Source organism: Cynoglossus semilaevis, chromosome 16, assembly GCF_000523025.1.
Source record: "Cynoglossus semilaevis isolate Cse_v1.0 chromosome 16, Cse_v1.0, whole genome shotgun sequence".
Lineage (NCBI taxonomy): Eukaryota > Metazoa > Chordata > Actinopteri > Pleuronectiformes > Cynoglossidae > Cynoglossus > Cynoglossus semilaevis.
The window spans coordinates 2,749,167-2,757,215 of record NC_024322.1 but is presented as its reverse complement, the minus strand read 5'-3'; positions in this window follow the sequence as shown (position 1 = coordinate 2,757,215).

The window sequence follows — 8,049 nt, the reverse complement described above, 5'->3', positions numbered from 1 at the left end:
ATATACACACACACGTATACGCGCACGTGGTCTGGGTAGCAGTGATTGACAGCTGCTCTGATCTTTGCCAAATTAAAACAACGTTTTTTTTTTTTTAACCTTCCAATTTCTTTTTTACTTCGTTGAACTAAAATTTCCGGAAAAGTAAAACCTGAGGTCATTCTGAGTATCTGTTGGTTTCATTGGTGAAATGATTAAATAATTAAACAAAGTTCCTGCTGGTCTTTTTTATTTTTATGTTTTTTACAAAAGTACTTAATTGATAAACACTTTTATTTACAACATTGTTTTAATTTCCTAATTTTTAAAACAAGTTTTTCTTGGTGTTTTCAATTGCTTTGTTTGAACTGATTTGATTGCTTTATTTATTGGCTCCAATTATTTTTTCCTAGAAAAACTCAACACTACTATTTAGGCTAATGTTTAGATAAATGATAAATAAAGCTCATTCCTAGCTAAATGCTATCAATATTTGTCATGGCCTGGATGACCTTTTCTGCGCAAAATCATCATCATCATCAAACACACACTCACACACATTGATGTGCCAACTATTTTATAACCTGCGTTGAAACAAAAATATATCAGTAAAATATATTTACTACCTTCGTTGTGTTTTTTGTGATGTGATTTTAAAAAATTTTATTTTAATTTTTTTTTTTTGCACATTTTTAATTGTAAATCACTAAAGTTATTATCAACTGTTATTTGACTCAAAACATCAGATACACTCTCCTGACCACTAGGGGCAGCAGTAGATCAGCAGCTGCGCTGTCCCTTTGAGCTAAAAGCTCATATTTTTCTGAGCTCTTTGTGTCAAATATAAACAATACATCTGTGTATATCATTTTTTTATCCAATCGTATTTCAGCCTCGTTTGTCGCCAGGGTGAAAGAAATCTGCCCTAACGCCTTCAGAATCAGTAGTCAGCCTAGCTAGAATGAGTAGAAATGAGATTGTTTCAATAACCAAAACTTGAAAACTGCCTCTAGAGACTTACATTCGTGAAAATATTTTTTTCTCTGTGTCCACTGCTTCTGCTGAGTGTTGACATTTTCAGTCTGAGGTGAATTACAGCCAGAAATACGACTCCTTTTCGCCTATCGTTGAAAGTGTTTCCTTCTTTTATTTGTCCCACCTTCTGTTCCTACCCTTGTTCCCTAATTCCTCCCCATTTCCTTCCTTTCTCCCTTCTCCTCCTCCTGTCATTCCCTCCTTTTCCTTTTTCATCCATCTTCCTTTCTCACGTCCTTCCTTTCATCCTTCTTTCCAATCTTTCTCCCCTTTTTTCTTTACTTTCTTATTTTCTTGCTTCAATTTTCCGTTTGTACGATCTTTCTGTCCTTACCTTTCCTTCCTTCCTCCCCTTCTTCAATCTGTCCTTTCCCCCTTCTCTTTTGTCTCCACTCTTTCTCTTCCCCCTTTCTCTAATCTATCTTTTAATTTCTTCAGTCCTTTCTTTCATTTTCCACTTCATTCTTCTCTTCGTTAATTCTTTCCTTTTATTTCCCCCCTTCCACTGTCACTTTATTTCTAAACTCCTTTCCTCCCTCCGTGTTTGACCTTCTTCTCTTCCTATTTTTCTTCCCTCCATCATCTTTCCTCTCTTCTTTCATTCCTTCCTCCCTCCTTACCTGTCTTCATTCCTAGCATTTCTCCTCCCCGTTCTGTTCGTCCTCACTTCCTTCCTTTTGCCCTTTCCTTTGTCTTTCTTCCATTCCTCCTCACCTTCCTTTCTCCCTTCCTCTTTTTTTCACCCTGCCCTTTTCACTTCTTTCACATTTCCTTCTCACATTATCCCTTCCCCTTTTCCCTCCCTCCCTCCCTCCTTCCCTCTCTTCTCTTCACAGTCCATCCATCCCTGCTGAGATCAGACCCTCGAACCGTCAACGAAAGAGAAGTTTTTCCGAAATAAAGAACAATTCTCAACAATTTATTTTATGCACAAAAAAGTCAAATAAAGAGTTTGTCTTGTATTCGCCAGTGATATTGAAAGACATTCCTGCCTTATTATTTTAAAATTTGTAAAATAAATGTTTACAAACTTATATAAAAAAAAACCATTCCAACCAATTGTTAGTTGCACTTCGTTTCCTTTTTGTTCTGTGACATCTTCATGTTACTCCAGTCAGCTGCCAGTGAAGACGACATGATGCTGACCATGACTCCAAGACTGGTATCAGCCAAGTTCACCTGACATGGACTAAAGCAGGAAGACTACAGGTGGATGGATGAATGGATGGATGGATGGATGGATGGATGGATGGATGGATGGATGGATGGATGGATGGATGGATGGATAGATAGTTGATTTACAATCTACAAAGTGTGTTTTCAAATACCAGGAAGTAAAATAATTTTTTTTTTGAGTTAAATGCAAACTATAGAATAGAAGTATACATTTTTAAATCAAGATGTCAAAGTCCAGGAGAACTGGCAGCATCATCATGATCATGAGACCTTCCAGGCTCCTGTCAGATTCAGATTTCATTCAGATCATCTTCACCCCGCTCCCTGGGCAATGTTTCACTCTGTGTGTGCACGTGTGTGTGTGTGTGTGTGTGTGTTAGAGCGTCCACAGCCCGGGAGGAAGTGCGTGCAGCAGCTGATGCGGACACAGAGGAAGTGCGTGCAGCAGCTGATGCGGCGTGTGCTATGCTAACCTGCTCCAAGGGCAGCAAAGCAAAAACAAACAGGAGATCACAGACTCGCAGGTGACCCCTGACCTCGCAGCGGGGTCAGATCATTATCGCTCAGACAGACGCTCACACGCACGCTCGCCAGGCTTTACGCATGTTTTCAATCATTGACCGCAGGAATCTGAGGATTTACTCTCAGCTTCCTCACTGCTCTCTGACGGTCAATGATTGACAGTTGACCCTGACTCCGCCCACCCAGCGCAGTGCAGGGGGTTGCAAAGTGAAACTATCCTGTGTCCCACACCCACACCCACTCACCCGCAAAGCTGCGGGCTCATCTGTGTCGCAGCTTTGATATGAGAAAAAAAATTGGACGAGACGTTGTCATGGATGGTGGAACGTGGACAGGAGAAAAACCGCGGCGTGCTCAACGGTAGGGACGGCATATATATGCTAAATTATATGTGTGTGTGTGTGTATGTGGGTTATATTTTACATGTAGTGAAAACAAAATTTCAGAAAAAAAAAAGTCATAAAAACATACCTATGGTAATGAAATGATGGATCAAGATAAAGGATTAAGATAATGTTGAGAAATACAGCATATATTTATATATTGTTATAGCAATTAATTGTGATTAACAGCTTCCCTGTGATTAATCAGATTTTTAAAATATATGATTGATATATATATACTGTATATATCAAATATATAAAAATAAAATATTTGTCAATCCAAATATTTAATCGCATATATGTACACATACACACACATATATATATAAATATAGAAAAAAAATCCAAACGATAATTGAAAATACATTAACATGCTATTATAAAGGTGAACAGAAAAGTATCAGATTATATTTTTTTAAATTACCGGATAAGTATATTGCTAATTTGACATTTGCTATTATAAATATATTAAATTCACATATTTTTTTAAGGGGGCACTGGTGGTTTGGTGGTTAAGGAAGAGGACCTGTGTCCAAAAGGTCGGCATGGCACCGTTCCCTCACACTGCCCCCTGGGTGCTCAGCTTGAACTGCACCCTGCTCACTAAGGTGACAGAAAAATAAGCCAAAAATGTTGCTTATTTTAAATCACTGAAATTAAAAAAAAACTACATTTGAAAAAGTTCTGACATAAAATGTAGAACAAAAACATCGACTCAAATATTATCGAGATGAAGAAAAAAAAAACCTGTGAGGTCCAGCACGAGAAGCTTCCCAAAAAAGGTCTTAACTGCGATAGAAAGTTAAACACACAGCCTCCCGCTCTACCCTTTTTTTCTCTCCTCCACCCTTACATCAACCCCCTGACCGCCCACCCCCCCAGACTTTCAGGTCTTTTTTTTTTTTTTTTTTTTTAAACGTATCAGTTTCCATTTCCTCCAAACATGTGGCTGCTCTTGACGTGACCCGTTAGACTCTGGATATTAGTACAGACAGAGTTGACGTGCACGACGTTTGCGTCAGAACCCGAGGATGAAGGAAGGTGAATATTTTGGAAAGAGTCACAGCAGCGGGCTCAGACCTCACTCAGAGTCTCTGCCTGTGAGCCCGCTGTACTTTCTGTGAGTTTTGTTTGAAAAAATATACATAAAGAAATAATAGAAGAAATAAAACAGTTACACACCAGACAGAAAAATCTATTTGTTTGAGCCGTTTCTTTTTTTAAACTCCGACTCTCACCACCCTGTAGTGAAAAGATTGTTTAGAACACGGGTGTGTCAAACATACGGCCCGTGGCCCAAAATCGGCCCGCTCGTTGGTTCAAAATGGTCCGCTTGATGAATGTTGAAAGTGAAAAAAATGCATGCACACACTGCATGTCAGTGATGGTTTTTCCAATATAGTTCTACTTATTTGCATAAAAACGAAGGAGGAAAATTGGATTGTTATTTATAGGTAACTAGGTTATGATTGGACTGGTCCGGCCCACTTGACATCTAATCAGGCTGTATGTGGACCCTGAACCAAAATGGGTTGGATTCTTGAAAGTGCGACAGTATGAGGTACTGATTCACAGTCGGTACTGACCGCGTCGTGTGTGATCCCTGCACACAGACCCAGACTGTGACATGGCTCTCAGCGAGCTCTCAGCAGGGACGCAAGGGAAATCAGATTTCAGGCACTTATTCAAAGCCCTTAACGTCCTGAGAACTTGTTCACTTTTTCATGGTCCTACCAGACCTTAATTTTCTGGGATTTTGATCAGCCGTTCATCCACTATTGCCTGCATCACTAAATTCTTCTTCTTTGAACGTGCAAACGTGGAGTTTACAGTTACAAAAAGACGTCTAACAACAAGGATAAACAGGAAACACATTCTCCGAGGGTGCACACTGCAGTCTTGAGCATAAAAAGATTTCTATCAGGATAGTCCGACGGACCTCTGATCTCAGCCTGGCTTTGAAGCCCCTGATGATGCAGACAGACGCTGATTTTTCCATCAGGGTGACCAGGGTGAGCCGGGGCTGTGAGAGATTTAATATCACGCCGCTTGTAGGTTTACAGTGAACACCTCTCAGCCTCTGCCCTGGAAAACAATCCGTGTGGCAGGTTCATGTAAACTCTGAACCTCCAAACACTGAACACACACTCTCGGAGAGAGCTCATTACCCAGACCTCCCCTGGACGCAGTCTTCCCTCCCCTCCTATACGATTCTCCTCGAACGAGAATTGAATTTCTCTGCCTTGTTTTTTCCCCCTGCCTCTCACTCACTCACTCCCTCCACCGACGTTGTTTACGTTATCATTTGTAAATCTCAGCACAAGTGGGCCTCGCCAGCACAAGAGGCGAACTCATACACACTTTAACCCAGTATTTACAGATAATTCCAACTGTCAAATACGCACGCCCGATGACATAGTGCAGAGTGCTGACGCTCAAACGCCACCCCGTCCCCCTCCCCACTCCACCTCCCCACTACTCCTCCATTTTAAGCAGCAGGATTTGATTTCAGGTAAGAGCCTATGATGAGGAGGAAACGGCAGGGCCGAGCAGGAGGAGCTGCCATTCAGGGCAGAAAAGAAAAGACAGGGGGAAAACAATCGTAAGTGTGTCAGAAAATGACACCCTGGCTGGTACGGTTCAGGCCCTCGTCTCTCAGACACTAATGATTCTTCACTAAAGGGCATTTCGTCAACTTATTAAAAGCCATTATAAGGCAGATGACTAAATATCTGTGGCCCAGATACAAAATGTACTGAAGTGTTTACAACATAACTGTAGAACGTACTAAGTATCTTAATATTACATCTAGGTAGGATAAAAAAAAAAATTTTATATATTCAAAAAACATTTTACATATGTGTTGGTGACTTTCTTCAATTTACTTTGTTCACTGTATCATTGTCATCCTGTTTATTTATTTTTGCAATTCCTTGGCTTGTGAGAACCAGGCTTTGACATTTGACATATCATTTTATATTATTGTATTCATTTATTGTTGTGGCTTCATTAAATTTTGATTTTAATAACGTTGTAAATTGTGTTATGTTCAGGCTGCTGCAAAAAAAATAAAACGTTTGAAAAGGCAACATTTGTGTTATTTCAATGAAAAATTCAGAGGAAAAAACTAAAAACAAAACAACGTTTTAAAACTTTGACACTGTCCGTTTGACTCTTCAGACTGATTCAGACCAGGATTCAGGCCCTTGTTTCAGACTGAGCTGAGGCTGAACTGGTCCAGTGGTAAACCGTGTCAAACAGCTATGTCTGTGAACTGAAATCTTGACCAGTTTGAGGGAAAGGTCAGTCGGTCTGAAGCTAAGATTTAACAAGACAGATCTATTCAGTTGGTAGTGGAAGTAACAGAAGGTCAAAGTAAAATTACTCATGTCGCACACTGTGCTAAAAATACAAATAATACTAATGGAGTCGCAACAAAAACGCAACGATACAAAAAAAAAACCCGTAAAAATCTGTATTTGTGTGTGTTTTTTTTCTCATATAAACAAAGCTTCGTGTCACGCGTGGGCCCGAGCCTCGTTTCCACTCGTCTTCCTTTCGTTTACAATCTGCGCTGACTCAGCAGTAGCCGGCCGGTGTGGCGCGAAACGAAAAGCGATTATTATTATTAATATTATTATTATTAAATATTATTATCAAATGTTACTATTAAATATTAATATGTACTAACACTACCAATAATAATAATTATTAATATTATTGACATTTGTCCATTAATAAAAGTGATTTATGTTTCGTTACCGATTAATACAAATACCGCGATTATCAACCGTTTTTAGCCCTAACAAAAAACATTTTTTGTTTCCTTTAAAACGAAAATGTACTCCGTCGTGTCTTAAATCAATCACTACATAGGTCAATATAGTTTAATTGGTGTATTTTATGCAGAAAGTAAAACTTTCTTTTTTTTTTTTGCTTCGTTACTCATTTGTGGGAACACCAGGAAATATCTTTAAAAAGTTTTAGTTTTAGCTGGAAACAAAAAAAAAAAATTCAATAATTGATTTTTCATATTGTTTTGTGATGGGTGGATACGCATTTTGTTTTAAGTAAAACTATTATCTTAAAACCTGAGATTAGCTGTCTCTAATGTCGTTGATGGACAAACATAATGATATTAAAGGATTCTTTAACGTTAGCTATTTAAAATTCAAATAATGAACATTGTCCTATTATGATGATGATTACTCAAACTTGGACTTAAATTAATGATAAAAAATTAAAAATTTTAGTATGTAGTATTGGAATTGTTCACACTTTTGTTCTTAAATTGTTTTTTTTTAGTTTTGATTGAATCTAACAAATATATTAATTTATAAAAACTCAACCCTCTCAATATATTTTTGTGCTTTTCTCTTTTGTTGCCCTTTTTGTTTGGTTTCCCTCAATATATTTTCGTGCTTTTGTTGCCCTTTTTGTTTGGTTTCCGTCTTTTTTCCTGACCACACAGCCGCGCTGTTTACCCAAACCGACAGTCATCGGCAGGTGAAACCTCAACTAAAGAACTAAAATAATCGTTTCGTGAACAGAAACCGTGATACCGATATATGATTATATATATATATAAATAATAACATCTTAAACAGCATAGAAAAACCCGGAGAAAATGAGGAAATCAAAGCAAACAAAAGTCCATTCTTAGATTTTGTGACAAGTAGATATAACGCAGTTGTAATGTCACGGATCATTTCTGCTGCAGTTAGAATTTCATGCGTATTTATTGAGTCTTTCTTTTCTTTTTCTTTTTTTTTTCTTTTTTTTTTTTGGTTACTTTCTTTGGCTTTTATTGCTTGATTCAAGCCAGATGCATTTTCTCTAAACGCTCCTGCTGACTTCATAATTTGAAATTAGTTTTCTTTATACTTTTTACTTTTTTTTTTTTTTTTTTTGGCGCGGGTCCTGCGTAAAATCAGTGCATCACTTTCTATAAATG